At 37.8% G+C, this 25,045-nt stretch overlaps 1 protein-coding gene across 1 annotated transcript in view; it reads left to right on the top strand.

Moving 5' to 3' along the window:
* Window positions 1–564: 564 nt before the first annotated feature.
* Window positions 565–25,045, top strand: part of LOC127028947 (nipped-B-like protein) — a 167,668-nt gene continuing 143,187 nt past the window's right edge. The window contains exon 1 of the mRNA XM_050914608.1: window positions 565–630. The gene's annotated coding sequence lies outside the window, so the exon portion shown is untranslated. The remainder of the gene's footprint in view (window positions 631–25,045) is intronic.

Here is a 25,045-nt window from a genome sequence, read left to right as displayed (position 1 = left end):
AAGAAGGAGGCAGTGGAGGCTGTTGGTGTTTGGCGCCGGTGGAGGGAGTCATTCCTGCAGCTGCACTTCCGGTCGGCATTTTGTTCTGAGAGGGAGCGAGAGAGAGAGACACACACGGGATCCGATCCTATCCTTTCCTTTCTCCTCCCCCTCTTCTTCCCCCCCCCCTCCCCCCCCGGTACCGACTCACTGTGCCCAGGCTGCCACTTCCCCCGCCCTCCTGCACTCGCATATACAGAGGGAGCGGCGGCGGCGGCGGCGGCGGCCCCTTAGCAGCTGCCCCCCCCCCGGCCACCCCCCTGCTCCCCTGCGGCTCGGAGTGTCTCTCGGAACCGGTTCGGTTCAGTTCGGCCCGGCCCGGGTTGATGTTGTGAAGCAGGATCAGGGGGAAGGGATTTGTCTCGGCCGCTCACCCCCCAGCTCTACATGTTCGCTGCACTGAGGAGGAGACGGAAGAGGAGCCAGCCCCCCTCCCGGCCCGGATTATTGTTGTTATATTATCTCCCCTCCTCCTCTTGCTCCGCGGCGGCGGCGGCCTAGCAGCGGCGGCAGCTCCTCTGAGGAGGGAGGGGGCGGATTTCTCTCCCCCTCTCTCGGATTCTCGTTGGATTCAGACGCCGATTTGCTCAGGTAATCCCCCTCCTTGTTTCCCCTTCCCCTCCCTGCTCTCTCCAGCAGCGGGCCCGGCCTTCTAGCCCAGGCGGCCCAGCACTGCCGGGAGCAGAGGGGATTAGCTGTTATCCGGGGTAGAGGGGAATAAGTGGCAACCAGAGGTGTTTATTTCGCAGCGCTCCTTCCTGCTTGCTCGGGTTTGGTGGAGGAGATTGGTTCCTCCCGGGCTGCTGGGAGGCCTAGGCCCGGTGGAGAGCGCAGGCCTGCCGGCCAGCGCCTTTACTCTAGCTCGGGGATTAGAAAGGCAAAGCAGCTTCTCAGTGACAGGCCTCAACCCAGAGAGGAGCAGGAGGAGGAGGAAACAATACAATTAGCCGCAAATGTGTACTGATCCTTTTGCCATATTTACAACTTCACTAGGGCAAGGAAGGAAGGTCCCAGCGCAGACAGCCCTCTGAAGTGGGGAAGGAGTAAGTGGAGGAATAGGGGAAGAGAGACAATATAAATACCCAGAAACAAAAATACCAGCTCTCTTTGCTATTACCTTCTCCTTCTAACCAACTCCATTCTGAACATTCAAAAGTTCGAATGCACATGGATTTATAATGTGCAGAGGTTTAATCTCTAAATAATATAGTGATTGATTAGTGTGTTAATCTCTTAGTATATTTATAGCATAAAACTAGCACTTGTAGGATGATTGACACAACACGGACACCTGCAGACTCAAGAAATACAGATAGACAAGCATATTGTGTCAGGTACTCCACACAATCTCAATGTTCATGTGTTGTATATGTTACAGGAATATGTACTAAATTCAGATGAAATACTATTTTATACTCTTAACAAACAGAAAATGGGAGAGGGGTTGTGTCTAAAGTGCTACGTTTATGACATTTCAGGGGTCAAGGTGAAGATGAGATCTTACCCTAAGTACTTGAGAATCAAGAGTAAATTTAATTAAGTGAAAAGTGAGGAACGCTTAAAAAGTGTTATCCTTTCTTGTCAAGCCATATCACTTTGAGATCCTGAGGTTGTTATTGGCTGTTTGTGTCCATGATGTTTGAATATGTAATTAGGTGTCACTTTAACAGGTCAAATGTGTTTTGTAAATGACGATTGATTAAGTGTCAGGTCTTTATTTATAAATGGTAGCTAATTTACGATAAAGTAAATCTTGGACTGACTGTGTGGTAGAGTTGAGAGTGTTATTAAAAATTGAGGTAGATTTAAAACAAACACCCTGTGAACTAATAAAAATACTCCTACAGAAATCACATAATTGAGGGAAATTTTAAGATACCAAGTTTCATCTTTCATATAGAAAGGAAATTTGTAAATGGCAAACAAGTATCAACATTATATAATTTGTCTATTTTTCAGTAGGTTTTTTAGTTGTTCAGGCAAATCTGTTGTAATAATAAGTGGTTAATGTATCTAATAAAGTAACTTTCTGGTATATTGTGTTTAGAGTCTTATAAACTGTGCTATCATGTCTCTGAGTGCCCTGATACATGTTTAAAAGGGTGAAGTTAATATAGCTGTCACGTAGAAGGTGTGTTTTTTAACGCTGTAAATCCGTGTAGTCGTCAGTAGCGAGTCCGTGATTTGTATTGGTCAGGGAGCAGTTTGAATTTTAAAAAGCCTGAAGATCCTGCTGAGCCCCAATCCCGGCCTCCCTCCCTCCCACTAATCTCCCATTCCTGTCTTTGTGCTGCCTGGTCCTGTTAGATACTGTTTGCAACAGGGCCTCAGGCCTATGTGCGTGGAGAGGAACCATTTACACTTCGAAAAAGCAGCTTTTTATTTTTAAACTTTGTGAATTGTAGAGGGAGCCACTAGTTGTCTCTAACTGTCCCTATCTCTGTGTGTAGCTGAATTGCTGTTTTCTTTTGGTCCGTAGTATGCATGGAGGCCGAGTGTAACTGCTTTACAGGAAAGAAAGGACTGTGCAGAAGTAGTTGTAGTTCTTGAGTAGTTTTCATCATCAGGAAGCGACATGAGCTCTAGCGTTTCTTTATTCGTCTGTTTCAAACAGCTCTCATTTTAACAAAAATGGGTTTGTTAAGCTAACAGTAGTGAACTTCTCTGGCTTATTTTTCATTTAAGGAGGTTTGCTTTAAATATACCAGATAAGAGCAGGAAATAAGCTACTGTAGTTATGTAGTTCCTGTCAAGTTTATCTTGCCAGGGTTGCATTTATGGTGCGCTCTCTTTTATTTTTTTCCTCTTTTAAATCAGAAAGCATGCACTTTTCTGATATGAAAAATAGGCGTATTTATAGAGGGAAATTTAAGATGCTGCCTATTTGTAATTTGTAATGAGTTTTTTTGGTTTTGTTCTTCTGAGCCATGTGTGGTTAATCCTGAATTAGTTGCGTTATCACAGTTTATGTAGTTGTAAATTTCTTTATCTCAGAAAAATATATTTGGCATACAGAAATACTTAATGTGGAAATGTTTATAAGATGATTTATTTTTGGTTTAGATTGTATTTTTAGCACATTTAAAAGTGTGTGTGTGTGGGAAGCAGGACTGTCACTTTCATACTCCTTTTTCCCTAGTGTTAGGAGTTTATACTGGTCCACTGTTTATCACAAGAGCTAGCTGCTTAAGGAGGATGTAGTTATTTTATTCATGTTATAGAAATACAAAATTAATTATCCTCGAGGTGCTAGTTGTAACAATTATTTTAACTGAAAGAGGAAAATATTTTCTTCTTGTTATCTTTTATTTTGTGCTTTTGACTACCTTGTACATTTTGAATTTGTTTCCTGTGTACAGGTTTTATTTCTTTATTTCTTTTTTTTTAGCCTTTGCTATCTTTTAAAGAAAGCTGTTTTTATACTTTTTTTTTAAAACATTTTTTACATTTTGATTTAGGAGAAACAGAACAGGATCAGAGAAGCAAAATTATACCACTAAAATCATTTGCAGATCCCTGTTCTACATAAGAGTACATGTACCCCAGTGCAACCTCATTGCATGTTTGAGACTCCATGTACAGTAATGTTCATATGACTCTTCTTGCAGAATCAAGGCAATAGATGATTCTAACCCAAGGAAATGACTTACGTTTTTTTGTTGTGTTTGTATGATGATTAAGGTAATACAGTCTTAATCCTAAATGTTTCATGTATATATTCCTCTATAATCTAAATAAACTATGTTTTGAAGGATACTAGATGAAAAATAGTCAAAGTGTGAATTGATTTGAGCCAGGAATTGGTATAACAAGTTTCCTATTGCAATTTTCTGTGTGTTCAGTGGCAAGTGTGGTACTTTTATGTGTGTATTTTATGTTACAAAGTGTTAAAGTCATGATATTAAATTTATATTGACATTTACTTCATAACTGTTGCACAAGAAATGCAAAGTTAGTGGACAATTGCTAGTAACTAGAAGGAAAAAAATACTTCTATTCTGAATATCTAGATGTAGGAAAGAAATTGTCTTCAAATTCAGAAATTTATGCTTTCTAGGAATTATTCTAGAGGAGTATATAATATTCATCAATGTGTGGACATTTTGACAGCAATTATGGGCATACTTAATTGGAAAAATATGAGTCATGATAACTTTAGAGTTTTTGGTGTCTGGTAGGTGTGTGGTGGATCATCCAGTGTTAGAACAGCTATTTAGTGTCACAAAATACATCACTAGAAATATTTAACACTTGAAAAAACTGTCCATTTCAATATGATACTGCTTATTTTCAATCTTGCCTTTCATATGCCTTTATTAGAAGTAGTAGAGGTTAGGTTAGCTTCTGATTTTGAATCATCAGCAGTAACGAGCACTCAGTTGAACAGAGATACCTACAAGGAAATGCTCGAAATTGGTGATACGTGTGTATTATTGCTAATAATCCTGTATAATAATGATCCTTTTTAATAATTGAAAAAGGAAGTCCTTTTGAAATGACAGTTGTTAAAGGCTTGTGTTCTAAAAAACTTTAATATATTTCATCTATATTTGTGTTTTTATTTTATTAGTGTTACATGCATACTTCTTCGTAGCTGATCCTGACCTCCAAAGTACATGGGAGAGAAGTGCTTTATGTTGACGTCTGCTGCACCCCAGGAGTGAGGAGATTGTGCAGGACCTATGATTTGTGTCTCACTTCCTGTCCCTACTGTTCACTATGGAAAATCTCACTAGCAAAAGGGAGAGGATAAAGGATTTTGGCCCAACTGTATGTAGAAACTAAAAGGAATTCCAGTCAAATTGAACACAGTTGTTGATACTGTACTTGAAGGTGACTACTTGGTTCACACAAATAACTTAAAAAAAATATACATTGAAGAACATTTTTCATGTTAAACTCTCTAAGTCATGAAAAAAAATCTAGAAAAGTTTATTTTTATTGCTTTTAGTATGTGTATCAGTTGGTTCTAAGTGGTTTTCCAATCAGAGATCTTGAAATTCTTTATATGGGTAGATATTTTCATTTTTCAGACTATTGCTGTGGCTTGATTTGAAGCACTTTGTTTCTTGCAGGAGTGTGTATGTGTAGACATGCACATGCATTTTACAGGAACAGTGTTAAAAAAACACTAGGCTGCAAAATCAGGGACTCAGATAAGGAAACAGCAGACTAAGATTGCGGAAACAAATGTAATGCAGCCCCCTTCTCCATATGCTGGGCCTTTAACTACATTACTGTATTTCCCCCTTACCCTTGTGGCCCCAATTCAATGCCTCATATAGTGCATGGGAAATCGTAGCTGACTGGTATACTGTTATAACCTAGTTGATATATTTGTTTTTCTTTGTCATTCAGCGTGCAGCCTACTGCTTTATTACCTGCTGTATACCATCCAAATCTTTCATGAATGCTGAAGTGTTTTCATCTATTCATCTGTAGGAATTATCTCAAAATACATATCTGCACTTCACAAACATTAGAGGTTTTTTTTTTGCTCGTCTGTAAAATATTATTTCCATTTTACAGATGGAAGACTGAAACTGAGTTAAATAGTGAGTTTGAAAATTACTTATAAATCTTGTGTAATTTGACATGCTTTATTCTTGAGATTTTTAGAGTTACTTTACAGAACTTAGGAAGTTCATAACATTGTTTTCTTTGACTCTATTTGTGGTTGTGAGTGCCCTGCATTTCAACATATCAGGCTCATTGTTTCTCATGGTGGATTCCTAAGAAGTATAGAATGGGTTTTTGCTGATGGCCTTAAACATCTATTCAGTTTCAGCTGTCTTGATCGTGCCAAGAGCTGGACAAGAATAGATTTCCTGTCCTGAAAAATTAAAAAGAATCATCCTCCATATTGTGAAGAAACCAAAATCTCTTAAAGTTTATCAGGAAGAACAGAGACAACAACTAGATAATAACCCAAATCCCTCAAGTAATTAAATGGCTTGTCTGCAATATTGGAGACAGAGATTCAAAATATTACTCTGTTAACTTCCAGCAGGAACTAGCAACCCTGGAGAGTATCCTAAGCATTGGTTATTGGCTGTTAGGGATAAAACTCTGCCTCTTAAACTGATAATTGTTGCAGTTGATGTAAACTGGTTGAATGGAAACCTCTGCAGCCTAGTGGTCAGACCATTTCATTGCGATGTCAGTCTGTTGTCCAGTTGCTGTACGGCTCTGTTAGGAAAGCAAGACTGTTTAGAGGTGTAGTAAGCGTATTCCTGGCCAGAACATTGCTTTTGGGGTGTAGGAAGTCCAGATTCAAATGCCTGATTTGTATCAGGCAGAGAAGTTCTTGAGCTTTTCCTCCCCCATATGGCTTTTTATGTTCTAATCATATGCTCTAGGCATGACCCAGAGGCTGTGGGTATATTGTGGAACAGGTAGAATTTTTATTTCTTTCTTTCCTTGTGATGGAAGTTTTCTGTGAAAATAAGCTTTTTTTTTTTTTAAAGAGTTGTTTTTTACAAACTGGCAGTTTCCAGCAAAAGATCTCTTGGATGGGAAACTTTTTTTAATTGATTGGATTTATTAACTACGTTTTATTCAAATTCCTTAGTAAAAAAGTGTAACATCCCAAAGAAGGCATCTCCTTTTACTGTGTAACTCTGATTTGTTTCATGACATATGTCATATGCCATATATGAGGCAGGGATCCTGTGAATAACAAAACCAATATATGATCATTTAATGAATGACTATTATAATGCACAAGGGACTGAATTGTAGGTATAAGCAACCATAATTCTGACATTTCTTAATACTTTAATGCTTGGTTTTATAGTTCTAACCTTTTTTCTCTTTTTTTATAATGTAATTTATCAAGCTCCTTGAATGTAAACACGTGTCTGTGATAGTGCAACCCCTATCTCTCATGTTTGAGCTAACAATCTCTCCTCTGTGTTGACTAGGTACTCAGAAAGGATGAGGTTACAAATACTTTGTCTCTGAAATTTTGTTTTCAGGTCTTAGGTTTGAATAGAGACTGTCCCACTGTCTTGTATGTTATTTTCCATTCAGATATGTTGCTTCCTCTTTTTCTTCAGATATGCTTTCTGGATATTAATGATGGGGGGGGAAATTTAGAGGGCCCTCATTGAATGCTACGTACAGCAACTGCCTTAGCACCTGTAGAAAAAATAAGCTGGAACATGCTTTTTGCAGTCTAAAAGCTGGGAAAATTTTGATAAGACTCTAATAAGACTGTGGTGAGAACTCATGGACAGTGCTTTGTGGAGATCTAAAATTAGTTTAACTTTGATTTTGTTTTCTGAAGGGAAAATTAAAAATCTGCCTGATGATTTGTCTGCTAAATTCCTAGTTCAAACTAAGGAGATATGATTGCTTTTTACTACAGTGGATGCTAGGTTTTCTTTTTTTTTTTTAATAATGGGAAATGAATTTTCTTCTACTAGCATTCTCAGTGATGATTGGTTCTTCCTGGCAGGTTCCTTAAAAACTCTTGTTGAGGCATAACCTGTAACACAGAAAAACTTCAGTGTATCTGTTGTGGTTTAACCCCAGCCGGCAGCTAAGCACCACACAGCCGCTTGCTCACTCCCCCCACCCAGCAGGATGGGGGAGAGAATCGGGGAAAAAAAAACCAACCCAAACTTGTGGGTTGAGATAAAGACAGTTTAATAGGACAGAAATGAAGGAAAATAATGATAATAATAATACTAAAAGAATTAGAATATACAAAGCAAGTGATGCACAATGCAATTGCTCACCACTTGCTGACCGATGCCCAGTTAGTTCCCGAGCCGCGATCTGCCCCTCCCGGCCAACTCCCCCCAGTTTATATACTGGGCATGACGTTCCATGGTATGGAATACCCCTTTGGCTAGTTCAGGCCAGCTGCCCTGGCTCTGCTCCCTCCCAGCTTCTTGCACACCTGCTTGCTGGCAGAGCATGGGAAACTGAAAAGTCCTTGGCTTAAGAGAAGCACTACTTAGCAACAACTAAACCATCAGAGTGTTATTAATCAACATTATTCTCACACTAAATCCAAAACCCAGCACTGTACCAGCTACTAAGAAGAAAACTAACTCTATCCCAGCCGAAACCAGGACAACTGGAGCCAGACTTACACAGATGGGGAGGGAATGGGAGTTTGAAGGGCAGGAATTGGGAGGAGAGTAGGAGCTTGGAGTTCCTAAGGAAGTAATGACTGAACTGAGAGGACTGGATAAAAGAGCTGGTGGGGTAGATACAAGTGTCCTTAGTGAAGATACAGGAAGAGCTGTGAAACAGCCTTAGCAAGAAACTGAGACAGAAGGGTACTCTGGAATTGGGTGTACAGTCAAGGGAAACAGTTTAGGGATGGGAATGGGTGGGGAGTATGTACTAAGAGAGACCGGAGGGGGGAAGAAGAACAAATTGCCTGAGAAGCCAGAAGTACAAAACAAGGATTGGCTGGGCAAAGAAGCATTATTTCACACAAAGGAATTCGTTGTCTGAATTGTCTTTTTTCTTTTCCTGAGGAAATCACAGTAAAAAAAAAAACCAAACAAAACCCTCAGAAATGTGGAATACTTCTTGTAAGAGCAAACAGTAGGGAATTCTGTAGTTCAGATTACCTGTGTAGTCTGCATTTGGCATCTTTGTGAATGCATTGTGGTAGTCTTTAAGTCTGTTGTCACTATATTTTCCTACAACAGGATGCCTATTTCACTGACTGTGTGGAATGAATGTAGCCTCTTTAATAGAGATTAAAAAAACCAAAACATACACACACCCCCCAATACAAAAAAACAGGTTATATTAATGTCTCCTAGGATTGGCTTTAGATATTGTTGATCCTGCCTTGGGGAAAGGGATAGACTCTTGAGATTGCTTCTAGTCCTGTCTTTTATGATTAAATATTTTGATTTCTCTTTGGTGTTCAGTGTGTACCTTAATCACTTCACATCATTAAACCCTGCTCCAGAGACAGAATTCTTAATTTCCTCACGGGCTTTTCTGTGACGTGTATTGGAATGCTTCACAAATACTTATTTGTTTAATGTTTTTGAGGAGAGTAGGTAATCATGCAGGTTGGGAACTGAGATGCAAAAGTTGGTCTTTATAACTTTGGAAGTCCAACTGGAGCAACTGTAGGACCTGAATTTTAAATTAACTTGACTTTTTTTGTATCATAACATGTGTGATAATATTAGAACAGATTTTGTTAATTTTGGTTATGACTAATCAGTGCATCTTCAAATTGAGCTTTGGAGCATGCAGGAAAAAAGGAACACAGAAATATTTACCATTAGTAATATGAATAGAATCAGGTTCCCAAGAGCAGCATTTTTCTCTTTCCTGCTATCTGATCTGCAGCCTCTTTCACTTCATACTTCTCTTTCATTTTTACTCGAAGTTGGAGAGTCATGTATACAACAGGCCATACAGCCTTATGAATGGCCTCTGATTCATTTCCAGAGCAGATCCTTCCTGTAAGCTGAATGAAGATTGGGCCCGGGGGTGGGAGAGGAATGTTACACAATTATATAATCCAAAGACTGTGTCAGAATTCTTGAGCGCAAGGGGCGTTTATTAACTTTTGATTGACTTGGCAAATGTGATCTTTCAGCTGGGGGGCATGGGATTTCCTGGTAGAAGTCTAGAAAGCTTTGATACACAGAAAAAGTAATGTTTGAGTATTTGTTGATATCAACTTTTCTGTGTTGAATGTTCTGTTTTAGAGGGCTTTTAAAAAGTCAGATCTTCAACATCATTTTTAATTATATGAATTTTAACATATGGAAATGCATTTAATATATGTTTTTAAGCATTGCCTTATAAACCAGCTGTCACAGTGCAGTAAGTAAAATTTGTAATCTTGATTTCTGCATCATAAAAAGGAATTGGAGTGAGATCAAAAAGGGACTTTGTTGTGATACTGCTGTTGAACAGATCAGCCCCTGAGTGTCAGTCACAAGTTTAAGATGTATGAGCATGCAAAATGGAACTCACAACTCCTCTGGTGCTGAGCAAAGGATCCATATTGGTTAGTCAATAGAAAACATTGAAGATATTTTTACCTCCTGAAAGAGAGTTTAAATCAATTTATTTGATAATCATATTCTCTCTTTCAGGCTTTTTCCCTGTTCTAATTAATTTTCTTTGCACTGTGATGTAGTACTCCTTCAACAAGAGGAGAAGGGAACGCTCACTACCCCATAAAATCTTAGGGCCAATCAGACTCTAATGGATAGTGACAAATGCATGTTTCAACCTCCTGCTACTGAGGAAGATGTTAGAATCTGGGTGTCTGATATCCTGAGCAAGTGCCCTTCCTCTATCCTGCCAAGATTTTGAGTGAAGGGATGGAGGCGATGGCTAGTACGCAGTGCGAAGTATTCAGTTTTGTGTTAGGCATGTTCAAAGCATGTGTGTATGACTAGACTTTCCTACTCTGAGGATCTTGCCCAGGCTTAGGTGTGAAACGTTGAGCTGCTTAGTTCTGCAAAAATAGTGGCAGTTCTGGCATACACTGAAGCAAAGCTGTAGATGAACTTTCCTGGTGATAATTTAGGTGACTAATGGCTTAGAGAGTTGTAGGGACACACTGCATTCTAAGGTCGCTATTATAAAAGATTATTTAGAGTTATGGCTCTGCATATTTACTCACTGTAGTAATTCCCTCTGGTTCTATCTAGCATGATGTAAAGTTTAGTCATGTTATTTACAGAAATAGATCATTTATTTTTACCATGGAAAATATAATTAAAATATTTTAGGAATTGCAAAAAAAATGGTATAGTTTAAAAAACTGTTTTGTCTGTAATTCTCTAAATATCATTACATGAACAAGCCATCATAATACTGCAAGGTAAACATTCTCAGTTTTCACATCACACTGTAATCTTAGCCTGCAACCTGGAGGAAGAATAATGAAAGCTACTTAATTTAGTGACATGTTAAATAATTATATTGAATTAGTAGACTTCAGAATAGGAATTCTCTCTTTTTCTGTAAATGTTTGTGTTTATTCCTGACAAATCCTTTTTCTAGGCTCAAAGTAGACATATGATGTCATGGGATTAAGCAAATTCTTAATCACATCTTGATAAATAATTAGCCAATGAAGTCTTAAAAAGCTCTGTAGATGGACTTCTGAGGATTCAACATAACTTGTTAAGTCCTGGCAATTTGAAGTTATTGCATGCTCAGCTACAGTGAATGTTCAATTGTATATATGTAGCCTGTGGCAATTGCACATAACTTGATTTAATTTAACCCTGTTTCATTGCTGGCTAAGGAAGGTTGAATTAGTTTGCATTTTTCGTGGGCTAAGTGTACATGTGCAATTATTGAAAGTCAGCTGATGCACAGTAACTTGAGAGTCTGGGCTAATCGACTTGCACAAATGTGGCTGAGACTCTGTGTAACCCTATGTGAATTTTGGGAGAGAATGATATTTGTCTGAATCAAACAAAACTGTTAAGGTCTCCTACCTGCACCTAATTACTGATACAGGTGTAAATTTGAACAAGTGTTTTGGGAAGGACAGTAAAAATGGATGAAATATCTCATTGCAAAATACACTAATTTTGAAATCCTGTTAGAAGATATTATAAAGCTTGTTATAGATATATGCAGATAACTTTTAAGCAACAACAAAACAACCTCATCTGTTTTATGATCATGAAGCTTACATGCTTATGCTATTTTGTAATGAAAACCAAAGAAAAATTAGAAGATAGATGTAGTTTAGTTTCAAAAGTGACCCTATAGAAATAGAATCAGTTATCAAAGATGTTCAATTTGCTGTACAGAACTTAGAGGTTTTATTAGTAAAATGACATTCACCTTGATAGAAAGAATTCAGTTTAGTTTCATGTGCATGGTTATGACAAATAAATATTCTGTAAATCAAGTTGCATACAGGTTCATTAGTGGAGTTGTGTGTCAAATAATGCTTTAAAATTATACTTCTGCAAATGCATTGCCTTCAGTGGGTTTACATAGGTATAATTACTTGAAACTGATATATATCAACATATTTGCTTCCTGAAATAAGTTAGAATTTCAGTTGGACTTTAAATAGGTTAGTCCCTAAATCTTAGGGTATTCAAATATAGTAAAATATTTATTCACTGAACTCAATGACTATAAATTGGTGCACACAAGACTATTTAAGAAGCATTTTTGGTTTTCTTTAAATAATATATAATAATTTTGTAGATTAGATTTACCCCATTAAGACCAACAGTAGCTTTAATGATTCTGTCATAGTTACTTAGCATTGTTCTTGTGGTTGATTATGACAAAACTCAAATTATTGTTAAGCATTTTATGAATCTTTGTGAGTTAAAGATGTTTGTATTTTTTGGGAGTGGAGTGGGTTGTGGTCTGGAGTGCTAATTGCTAAGATGTAGTGGTAGGCTCCCACTTGTGATTTCTTTGCAATAACTTTCTGAATTCTGAACATAGTTTAATAAATTCAATGCTCATGTAGCTTACATACTCATCAGTGGTATGTTAATGTAGATGTTAATTAGCTTCAGATAACTTGAGAGAATTTTTATAATCACATGTGTAAAAGGCTTATATATATGATTGGGTAATAACCCAGATACTTTTCTACTGAAAAGGACAGATTCATGTTTGAAAACTTGCCTTAAAATCTTTTAGAAATAAGAAACACCTACTTGACAGTCAATGTCTTAGAAGATCTAGAAAAGGATATTTGCTGTGAGTAAACATTAGGAATAATTAGCAGTGGGGGGAGCTCAAGTTCTTTGTAATACGAACCTGGAAAATACAAATGTAAATGAATATTGGATAATGTGAAATAGCAGTTTAGTACTATACACAAATTTATACTGACAGTAGTATTCTGTATCAGACATAAATATTATCATGTGTGCCAAAGCATGCAGACAGTCATGTGAAATGTGTGGACTGGGAAGGCCACTTGTGGTTCTGCAAGCTTTAATTTATGGTCTCCCATGGCAACTGTTAAAGAGAGGAAAAAAAGGATTAGGAATTGAGATGTGTCCCTGGATCATGTCCTGTGAGTTTAATGTGAAGAGTTTAAAATTTTTTTTTTTTTTTGAGGAGGTAAACAACCTATTGTCACAGGAACAGATCTTTTCCTTGTTGCTACTTCTTAGCTGTTCTCCTCTCAGTTGTATGTTTTATCACAGAGGTTGGTGGTAAGTTAGATATTACACTACTGGAAAACAGGACAGGAACTCAGTAGTTTGAAAGCCTGGGTGAATAGCTAGCAAAAGACAGTGTCCCTACCCATATAGGTGCCTCAGCATCAAATGAAAAAAGGAAAGACAGGGAACTGAGAACTAGCTTCTCCTTATTGCTGCTTGAGTGTATATGTCAGTCTTGATGCAAGTTTAAGGTAGTTGAGGCCTGATCCATTTCAGCTGCTTCTGGTCTCTGTTTAAATGGCATGTGAATGAAACTAGAAGGGTATCATGCTTCATTCTTTAATGCTTCTGTATTGCCAGAATATTCCCATAAAGATGTGTAGTCTCTGGGTCTCCTTTGTGCTAAAGTAATTTCCAATTTGGAAAAAAAGTAAATTGATTCTATTCCTTCTATAATAGCAAAGCTGCAGATAACTGAGAATCTTCTCCAAAATGAGCCTGTGACTTGTGAAATAATGTTAATGTTTCACACTAGAAAGATTGAGCTACCTCTCTAAAAGGTAGGCATATATCACCTGCATTCCAGGGAAGACTGCAAAGATCAGCTTTAGTTTTCCCTCGCAGGTACTGCCCTACATATATATATAGCAGTGCTGTGCTTCACATCTTACTTTGTACATACTCGTTTTCATTTGTCAGTGAATGATGGTAGGCAAACAGCTATAACTGTATTTTTCTCATAACAGGATGACCTGAAATATATAACACTTATTTTAGGCTATTTTTAAATGTTTAATTTTTAAGTAATTAAAAGATATAGTGATGATAATCCCATTTCAGTGGGGTTTTTATGTTTTTTTTCAACATATGTAAAACTCTTTGTGACACTTCAGATATAACTTATCTGCATTTTAAAATCCATCCCCTTGCTAGAAAAAAGGGATACTTCATTGCAAATTGTTGCAGTTGAACAAATTACGAAAATAGTGTTCAGCGTGCAATTGTGTAAATTCTATTAAAACTAAAAAATTAAGCATGACTAAGTAATCTAGTCTTCAGTTTATTTATTGATTTGATTTATCTGCATGGTCAATTGTGGCTGTTCATGTATCTGTAGCATATGGGCCACAGTTCACCTTTGCCTTAGCAACAGCTGGGACAATAGTGCTGTCTGAATTCTGTAGTAGAAAGCTTTGTATTAAAGCCTCAGAGAAATTGAGGGCTATAATTAGCCCTTTCTTCCACAGTAGTGAGTTTTAGATCCTTAAGAAAAGAAGATGGTGGTCATTTGGAGTGAAGTGCCTGGAGAATGAAGTACACAGAAGATAAGCAGAACATCTGTAGATTGGATACAGGCAGAGATGGAAGGATTCAGTGTGAATTGTCTTGGTGTGATCCTGTGAGGACTGATATAACTTCATGGAGCAGTTCTTGGGCCTTCTCCATATGCCCATAACATAGTCAGCTTGGCAGTTCAGTCAGTAACTTGGAACTGTGTCCCTGGCCTAAGACTTGCTTCTCTTTTATTTTAGCATATCAGTTTAGAATTTAGCGATGTATTTATAGGATGCATGTGGATTTTTATTTAATCAATAAAATATCTGCAACTCATACAAATAAAGTTCACAAATGGGAAAATGCAATTTTTGCTGTTTCAGTCATTAATTGATGTCCAACTTTCTCATATTGGAAGGTTTGACTTACTATTATAAATAATGAAAAAATATTTGTCATATATTAATGAATGGCAAAGTAGTAGCAGTGCATTTATCCTCTCTGAGATTTTACCAGTCACTTCTTTGAAGAAGTAATTTTAAGAGCACTTTTTTCTTTTACTATGTAGTTTTTTTGCCATATTTTTTGTCAACCTCATTATCTCCTTGCTTTTGTAAGTGAGAGCTTGTATATGTGATATAATTTGAATATGGTTTCTGGAAAGGCCACATGAATACTTCAGTAACTGAAATTGGAAACAGGTTTACCAAAATAAGCCGCTCTTACACTGAGACTTAGGTTTCTGCATTTCTTTGATGTTATTTTTAATATTCTACTTAAAAAAAAAAAAAGTTTTAATCCTTTTTCATTAGTAAAGGCTTACTCATCTCTCCTCCATCCCACCCTCCCCCCAATTTTGAAATTGGCTGTTTAATCACTAACTCTCATAAGGCAGTGAAGAAGCCACATCATGAAAGACCTGGGGGGGGAGAAATTCTTGTCCTGTTTTACTTTGGAGCATTGACAGAAGAGGTATGAATGAGGCTGTCTTTCTCTGGTTTGTGTGTTACAACAGATTAGCAAATGAGAGCTTTGCAAGTGTGTGAGGTGAACAAGATGGAAAGGCTTTAGTCCCTTTCTCACCTTGCAAAATATGAACAGACATATTTCAGCTTGGGTGAGTTGGGTAAGTTTGTGGGAGAAAACTTGATTTCTGAGGATTTTCTGAGGAGGCATGTTTGTTTGATTTGCAATAATTTCATTGTTTTACAGTATTGCAGTGTTCGATTAAAAATATTTATAAATAATTTAGGAATACTGACTTTCAAAGTATGTTACTAAAATAGGTCCTGGGAAATGTTTTGGCTGATTGGAAGATGTTAACAACTTACAAATTTTAGTATAATAGAACAGTTAGCTCTGCATGGATCTTTTTGTTTCAATACACCTCTTATTTCCTTGGCTTTTAGGAAGTATGGATTAGCATATATGAATATGTTGTCTTGTTTGCTTACTTGTACTTAGTTTTAGCAATAACGTGAACTAGTGTGAACCTTCCCTCTGTATGGTATGTTGTACAGTTTTCAATGATATTCTACTCCAAAGCAAAATAAAAACAATGTATGGCATCTCTGATCAAATTTCTAGAAAAGTTATGTCAGTAAAAATATTTAGATTGACATTTGAAAACAACATAGTGATATTTGTGGAAGAAAATCAAATCAAAGTGTGCTAGACCTTAAATTAGAATGTAACTGAAGTGTTTTGTTTTAGAAATATTTTAATGGTATAAAGCTGAAACACCTTAGTTCTGTTATTTTAAAATAAAGTCTGTTTAAATGGAAGCATTTTTTAAGCTATGTCCACTTTGACAAATGACAGTTTTCAGTGAAATTTTCTAATTTAAAAATTTCTCATTCAGTTTAATGGACAGCTATCTGGGGGCGAGGATCCACATAAATCCTTTCTCTCTAGCCATTAATGGTGAGGGAAGTGGGATTTTCACCAGTCTCTCTCCCCTGTACTTTATTTATAGGGGCCTTATATGCTGTAATGTAACCTGAATAATGTTCTTAAACTTCTGGCTAGCAAATGATTTTTCTTTTGTACATGTATAAGATAGTAGCTGTTAGATCTTGCACGTGCTTCTTGCTTTTCCTGTTTTCTAGATCCTATCACAGTCCACTTCAGAGAGCCTTAGACAGCTTTGATCTCATGGATTCTTTGCTAAATAGGCGGATATACTAAAAAGATACAGGAGATGGCTAGGACTTTTGGAGGAGGTTCAGTCATCTTGGCGCTAATGTAGATTTTTTGGATATTCCTTTAGCAAACAAAAATTCTCTGTTTATCAGACGTGAATTTGGAAAATGCAAGACATAGAGGGTTAAGATGCCTATAGTTGTTTGTCACCTCTCATCCATAACCCTACCTACTGTGCTTTTTTTTGTCAGGTTCATATGACAGGAGAGTGGTCACATGGTTGTACAGCTTCCTATCTTCAAGACTGCTACATCTAAATTTCCTTAAGCTTAAAAAAATACTATATGTGCAGTGATTATATCAAGGCCAGCTAGGGAAATTATGGCAGTCAACGAAGTATAGCTTTATAGCTGAATTTTCTAATTTCTTGTACTATAAAATTGGCAGTTTAGTTATACAAGTTTGACAGCGTAGTACTTGGAGAGCATAAAAACCATTAATATAAGCTTTTGTGGATAACGCGTGTTGTGATTTAACCCCAGCCAGCAACTAAGCACCGCACAGCCGCTCACTCACTCCCCCCCGGTGCGATGGAGGGAGAATTGGAAGGGTAAAAGTGAGAAACAAACTCGTGGGTTGAGATAAAAACAGTTTAATAATTAAAAAGAAATAATAATTTAAAAATATTGTAAGGAAAAGAGGAAAAACCAAGAGAGGAAAATAAAACCCAAGAAAGACAAGCGATGCAAATGAAAACAATTGCTCACCACCAACCAATGCCCAGCCAGTCCCTGAGCAGCGGCCCCCCCGCCAATCTCCTCCCTAGTTTTATTGCTGAGCATGACGTCATATGGTCTGGAATATCCCTTTGGTCAGTTGGGGTCAGCTGTCCCGGCTGTGTCCCCTCCCAGCTTCTTGTGCACCCCAGCCTCCTCGCTGGTGGGGTGGGGTGAGAAGCAGAAGAGGCCTTGACTCTGTGTGAGCACTGCTCAGCAATAACTAAAACATCCCTGTATTATCAACACTGTTTCCAGCACAAATCCAAAACATAGCCTCATACCAGCTAGTATGAAGAAAATTAACTCTATCCCAGCCAAAACCAGTACCATGTGAAATTAAGTTAGTATCTGTTTTCAGAGTATAGGGGCTTATTAGGAGTGACCATGCTTAGTCAGTGCACACCCTATCCTAAATTATTGAATAGTTACTTTGTTTAGTCAGTTTGTTTACCTGAACAATAATGCTTTCTCCACAATAGGTAGAGCAGGAGTTTTAAAAGTTATTAAAATTGTAAAAATCTAGTTTATTCAAAACTGTTGAATTGTAGTGAGAAATAGTTGATATACAGGGCCATGATCTTCTGACTCTAGAACTGGAAAAGTAAGGAAAAATGCTTTTATTTAAAATTGATTAATAAAACCTCTCTATCAAGTTTTATTTACTTTTTGTGGTAAGAACCCTCCTTAACACTGCAGTTTAATTTATATCTGTGAAAAGGACAGTCTTTAAACAGTAGATTAAAAATCTGTGATAGTGCTGCTGCATGCAATCATTACATATTGACTGAAGAGTCCATTCTGGATTATATATTTCTCCCTTCCCTTGTTTTGTGTTTGAGGTGGAAAATGCAGGGTTTTATGTTTGTTTGTTTTAAATCATGTTACCAAATACGTTGTCATATGCAAGAGTTTTTAACTGAGAAAAATACTCATGGAATCCGAAATCCTCCAATGATTTTCTAGTTTTACAATGTTTCTTCTCTTAAGCCTCATTTTGATATTGCTCATCCAGCCACGCCTGTAACTACAGCTTTAATTTGCCTAAACTAAAATAGTTGTTAATTTAGATACTGTTACTGGGGAGGTGTTACTGGCCAGAAATTTTCTTGATGGACTTCATAGCATTAATCTTGCTTGTGTTATCTGAGTGTGTCTATATATAATACAAAAAGAACTGACAAATGTATAATTTGAAAAACAATTTGAGTACCAGGCAGAAAAAAAACCCCAACTGGCAGGCAGTCGAGCTGTGACTCTAACAAAAAATGTCCCTTCTGATTCCTAAAAAATAGTCTTTCAGAATATTTGATTATTTTAGTATGATGTCAGTTGCCTTTCAGTCTGTTTTCTAAAACTATGGAGGACATGTCTTGGTGTGTTGGAAATGACTTTTTTTTTTCTTCCCTCTCATAAGGATTTGTCTATCCGACTGAATGTATTAAACCACTGAGATATAGTACAAGACCAGACCTTAACATTAACAGTAATCGCATAACTCTTCTCTGTACTTCAGGTTACCTGTGCAGTATAATTTCTTAGCTTTTCAAGTTCCTAGCTTGAAGAGCAAGTGGCTAAAACATGGTAAGATGATGTAGAATGTGGTGATATTATAAAAGAAAAAACCCAAAGCCTTGCAACTTTTAAAGTTTCCAGCACCTTATCAGCAGAGAGCACTTCTGCACCCTTTGTCTAGTCAGGTATCATACACAGCTTGTGCTTTATGACTCTTGAAATTAGATGACTGATATTAAATTGTAAAGAAATGCCTTTTTCCACCTACTGGTCAAGAGATCTCAGTCACATTGTGGCAGAAATCCTGACAATTGGATAGCAATTTTTTTTTTTTAAGTTAACCAAGAGTTAACTTAAAAAAAACCCAAACCAAAACCCCAGTGAATTGCAATACACTGTTTTTGGGAAACTGCATATAAACTGATATTTTTAAAGAATGTTTTCTTACAGTCTGTTGGTTAAGCTTTGCCTTAACTATATATTTTGGATTTAACTTTGAATTTGCCATTTGCTTAGTAGGTCTCACTGAATTCCTGTGTAAGGTTATACCTTAGACAAATTATACCTTGATCTTCAAAACTGTTGGTGGTACTTGTTCTAGGCAGTTTCAAAGATTCTCTCAGTTTCTACAACCAAAGACTGACTTATAATGCTTGCTCATAATTTCTCAGAAGCACCAGGTGCTAGAGCATGCAGGCTGAAACTGGTAGAAGTGAGGGAAATCTTATTTAGCTGACCTAGGCAATGAAATTGCTTTTCAGAGGGATTAAAAACACAAACAAGTATTTAAGTATAAGAATTAACTGAAAAAAAAATTTAATGAAAAGCTTTTGGATAAGAAGGGCGTTTTCCTTTGTGTTGTGCATTACCTAATATGTGGGATCTATTCTTAATTGAACTCTGTTGCTAGTGGGGCTGTATCTGATTGTGAGTAGTATAAAAACTGACACAGCCTATGATTAAATCATTTGCTGGACTAATGCAGTTTTGTAAAGCAGTCATAATTCTGAAACTAAGTGCCATATGTGCCTGGATAGGTTTTGAGGTATCTTTGGTCCTACTCAAGCAAAAGCCTCTGTTTCTTCTTACTGCTCATGTTGACTGAAAGATTAGTATTGTTTTGAATATGTCATGCTACAAACAGCAATGCAGAAAATATAAGCAACTGCAGGTATTAATCTTTCTTTTAATAAGTTACTTAACAGGCAGGTCCTTCAAGTAATCAAGTTTTGCTCTGTTATGTTCATAACTTATATTTTTAAGTATTTGGTAGTCTTCTTTTCTTACATGACCTATGTTAAATGGATGTAAGAAGATGAGAATTATGCATTCTATAAATTTATTGTTGTAGCTCTATCCGTGCTTGTCAGTCTTGTGCTGAAGTGCTTTTGCTATTCAGAACGTGAGCCTATTTTGAGCAGCGACTGCTAGTGATGTTTAATTATATGGTAATTTTTAGTTTAGTGGTGTGGACAGGCTGCTATCTTTCAAGTTAGGGTACAATCACTCAATTCGGATTGCTCTGTCATTTGTTAAAACTGGGATCACTTAGCTATGTAGGTGGAGTGGCAAATCTAGGAGTAAATTATTTACTTGGAATAGCTTATTCTTACCTCTGATGCTAGTGTGGCTTATAGCTTTGACAATTATAGACAGAGAATATGAGGAAAATTCTGTTAAGAAAAAAAAAGTACAAATGTAAACAGACAACCAACCCCAAACCTTGATACACTAAATTTTCCTTTATGAATGTATTATATTAATTCTTTGGCATATTTCCCTGGCTTTTCCTGTCACTGTTATGTTTAAATTTGCATTTGTTTTTTTCCTCTTTTACTATACTGATTGAGATGGTGATGTCATTTCTTCTAAGGCTTCCCCTTACTGGCTCAAGAGAACCTTGCTTTAAGAATTATTTCCAGTATTTTGCTGTGTCGTGGTTTAAGCCCAGCCAGTCAACAAAGCACCACGCAGCTGCTCGCTCACTCCTCCCCCCCGGCAGGACGGGGAGGAGAAAACACAACAAAAAGCTCGTGGGTCGAGACAAGGACAGGGAGGGATCACTCACCACTTATGATTCCAGGCAAAACAGACTCGATTTTGGGGAAAAATAAACCAATTTAATTTGTTAACAACCAAATCAGAGTAGAATGATGAGAAATAGAACCACATCTTAGAAACACACCTTCCCCCTGCCCCTCCCTTCTTCCCGAGCTCAGCTTTGCTCCCGATTCCTCTACCTCCCCCCCCCCCCCCCCCCCCCCAGCGGCGCAGGGGGGCAGGAATGGGGGTTACGGTCAGTTCATCACACGTTGTTTCTGCTGCTCCTTCCTCCTCAGGGGGAGGACTCCTCACACTCCTCCCCTGCTCCAGCGCAGGGTCCCTCTCACGAGGGCCAGCCCTCCATGAGTTTTTCCAACTCAAGTCCTCCTCCACGCACTGCAGTCCTCCATAAACTGCTCCAGCATGGGCTCTCCCACAGAGTCATGGCCTTTTCCGGGCCCAACCACCTGCTCCACCGTGGGGTCCTCCACGGCCTGCAGGGGAATCTCTGCTCCAGTGCACCTCCTCCCTTTCCTTCTTCACTGACCTCGGTGTCTGCATGGTTTTTTCTCTCACATCCCTCTCCTCACTGTAGCTGCTGCCGCTCTTGCCCATCTCCCTCCACCTTTTTACTCTCTACCTCAGCAGTCTTTTTTCCCCTTCTTAAATATGCTATCACAGAGGTGCTACCACCGTTGCTGATTGGCTCAGCCTTGGCCAGAGGCGGGTCTGAGTTTGGAGGCGGGGAAGCTTCTAGCAGCTTCTCACAGGAGCCACCCCTATAGCCGCCCCCCCCCCCCCAACCCAACACATGCTGTTACAATGCACTTTGAATTTTTAACACCGTGATATTTTCATGTGCAATATTTTCTCTACTGTTTTTTCTTTCCTGAATGGTAAGAATCAGAGAAGGTTTTTTTTTCATATTTTAATATTACAACTTTCAGATTGCATATGTTGTGTTCAAAATTATCCCTTTGTAATCGAGGGGAAGAAAAGCAACAAAACCAAACCATATCAGAAGTTATGGAATTTGAAAATGCTTGTTCTTAGTAAATTTGAACATATGTTTAATTTTGTGATGGTAATTTCCAAAAAGGTGGAGAGAGAGGTTTAAGGATGCTGTCATTGTACGAGCCTTATTCCTTGTTTGCAGAATTCAAGCATAAGAATTTTTTGCTAAAAACTGGAAAGAACTACCTACAGTTTAATGGACAAGTGTCTCTCCCTGTCCACCACATCTTATATTGATCAAGCATCTTTGCCTACTACTTTCTAAAACCCAGACAACTTTCTGCTCCTTGACAGGCCAGTGAACAAGTCTGCAAGACCCATAAATATTTCTGAGAAATACTGTTACTCAAGCCCGGGCCTCTTCATAAAAGTGCTACTTATTTTCTAGTATTTACTAGTGCTGTTATTCGTGAATCATAAATCATCTTGGGTCATTAAGCTTTTTGAAGAGGATTACCTGACAGTGTTGGAGGCATTGCCAAAGTATTCCTGAAGTTTCACCCAGAAGCTGTTACTGCTTTGAAGGCATGTATGCATAATTTGGAGTTGGAGGTCAGGCTGTCCACTGAATACAATTCAAGTTAGAGAAGAGCTTGCCCTTAATATCTGAAATAGGAACCTGTACAAAATGAGCCATTTTCAGTAGACAGTGAGGATTAAATTCGAAGTATGCTACATATTCATGAGTGCTGTCTACACAATGTTACATAATGGGTTAACTATCTACATATATACAGATGTTTTAGAGGTCAGCTGTGAGTTGTTTTCAGTCAGTCTATTCAGTAGACCAAAACTTCCAATGAACTGCTATGGGTTTGTTGGCAAGTGAAAGTTTGTTGGCTGGAGTTTGAGTTTGTTAGTTTGGTTCTCCAGAGACCACCACTGGTAATTCTTGTACAGTATAAAAACAGAAATAGTAGTAACTTGGTTAGTCTTAGATGTTTTTTCTCTACAGTAGTACCAGTGAAAATAGCCAGAGCTTGCCAGTGTTATGCTGCTGTATTGCAGAAGGTGTAAGGTAAGGTTTCGTGGATTCTGCAGAACAGCATGTTAGAAATTCTTCAATGACCTAAGTCAATTTGAATAGTGGATGTTATAGTGATTGTATGTCTTTATTTTGATGTGGATATAGTATATGGTGTTATTTTAAATCCAGCTTATGTTACATTGTTCTTGCATGTGATTTTTGACATACTGTTGCTTGTCATTATATAATTATCCTGCTAGGGGTACAGGTAACCCTAGGATTGGGCTAGAATAGCTGAAGCCTTTTGTCTGGTGTCTGGGACCAGTAGGGTGTTTAACAGTGGACTGAACATTTGGATGTGAGTGTTTGAAGTGACCAATTTCCCTGCGTAGACCAACTCTTGATAAGATAGTAGCAACAGGTGAAACAAACAAACAAACAAAAAATCTACTTTAGATCACCAGATAGTCTCTGTAGTACTTGGAGATGAGAGGCCTTTCATTAGAGTCATTTTCATCACTGATGATCAAGTTCCCATGACCTTTTTCTGTCTTTTTTTTTTTTTCTCCTTTTTATTTTCTTTGTAGCTTTTTGCCCATATATATCTGGGGTAAGGTACACATCTCAATTTTACATTATTACCGTATAATATTTAAGAATTTGGAAATATTGGCAGACTGGACAGAAGAATTCAGCACATCTGTGCTCTCAAAGATTACATCACTTTCTCACCACTGTTTCTACTAATACTTATATTGAGTACACTACAGTGTTGCTCTCCTGTCCTGAGGGAGCAAAAGGAGCAGGATTAATCCTAGTTTTTCTTGGTGTTTCAGTAGTAATAGCTTTTCTTGATCTTTGCATGAAGCAGTGGGGACAGCGTGGAAGGAAACCTGACTAATGAATAGAACTGAGAGAAAAGGAAAGCAGTAAGACATAGAATACTTGAATTTGAAGAAAGATTTTTGCAAAATAGTATTTTTGAAGAGTTGCCAGTAGCAACAGTAGTAGGAAAGGAGGAATATTTGTTTTTGCTTTAGCGGTTGAAAATGCACAGGAGGCGGCAAACAGAGATAAAGAAATGATTAGTGCTTTTCTCCTGTTTCTCAATCCAACTCTTAATTGCATTAGAAATTTAAAATATAGGTTTCTTCTTGAGTACCCCCTTTCAGGATAAGATTAGGTCATCTCATTCTTACCCTCCTATTTGTTTACTATATTGTCCTTTCTCATTGAAATGAATAACGAATCAGAGAGAGTGCTGTGAGAGCAATAACTTTCAGTGGCAGTAAGCCACTGAAACAGTTCAGCTGTTACATGGAACTTTATCCTGTACTTTATATCAGCACCTTTAGCGTTATTACTTTCACTCAGCATCTCTGATTCTCAGGTTGTCCTACATTTATTGTTTTTTATATTAATTTCTGTTTACTCTTCCTGTTTCTTGATGCATTAATTTAGAGAAAGTCATGGGACTAACTTTTGTCAACTGATCGTGCTACTTTTTGCTCCAGTTTTTCTGTTTATGTACACAATACGTTAGGCAATTTCAATTAATTTATATTGTGAATGGTCTACATTAAAAATAACAGTGGGGTGATTCAGACTCCTGTGTCTCTTCTTTAATCTAAACTCTCAATATGAAATACATATTTTAGGGCCAGTGCTCTTTTAATGTTTTTATAAATGATCTGGATACAGGAGTCAAATGTACATGTCGTGGTTTAACCCCAGCCGGCAGCTAAGCACCACGCAGCTGCTCGCTCACTGCCCCCCCACCCCTGGGATGGGGGAGAGATTCAGGAAAAAAAAACCCAAAAACCTCGTGAGTTGAGATAAAGACAGTTTAATAGGACAGAAGGGAATGAAAAACAATGATAATGATAATAATAATATGACAATAGTAATACTAAAAGAATTAAACTATACAAAGCAAGTGGTGCACAATGCAATTGCTCACCACTCGTTGACCGATGCCCAGTTAGTTCCCGAGCTGCGATCCCCCCTCCCAGCCAGCTCCCCCAGTTTATATACTGGATAAAACCCAGTGATGCATTGGGGAGTAGGAGTTTTTGATCAGTTCGATCAGTTCTTCGGACTTTTCGGACAGTTTTTCCACAGCCGAAACCAGGACAGTACATTAAGTAAGTTTGCCAACGATACTAAAC

Source organism: Gymnogyps californianus, unplaced genomic scaffold, assembly GCF_018139145.2.
Source record: "Gymnogyps californianus isolate 813 unplaced genomic scaffold, ASM1813914v2 HiC_scaffold_50, whole genome shotgun sequence".
Lineage (NCBI taxonomy): Eukaryota > Metazoa > Chordata > Aves > Accipitriformes > Cathartidae > Gymnogyps > Gymnogyps californianus.
The sequence above is the reverse complement of the archived record's forward strand: the minus strand, read 5'-3'. Positions and strand labels throughout refer to the sequence as shown.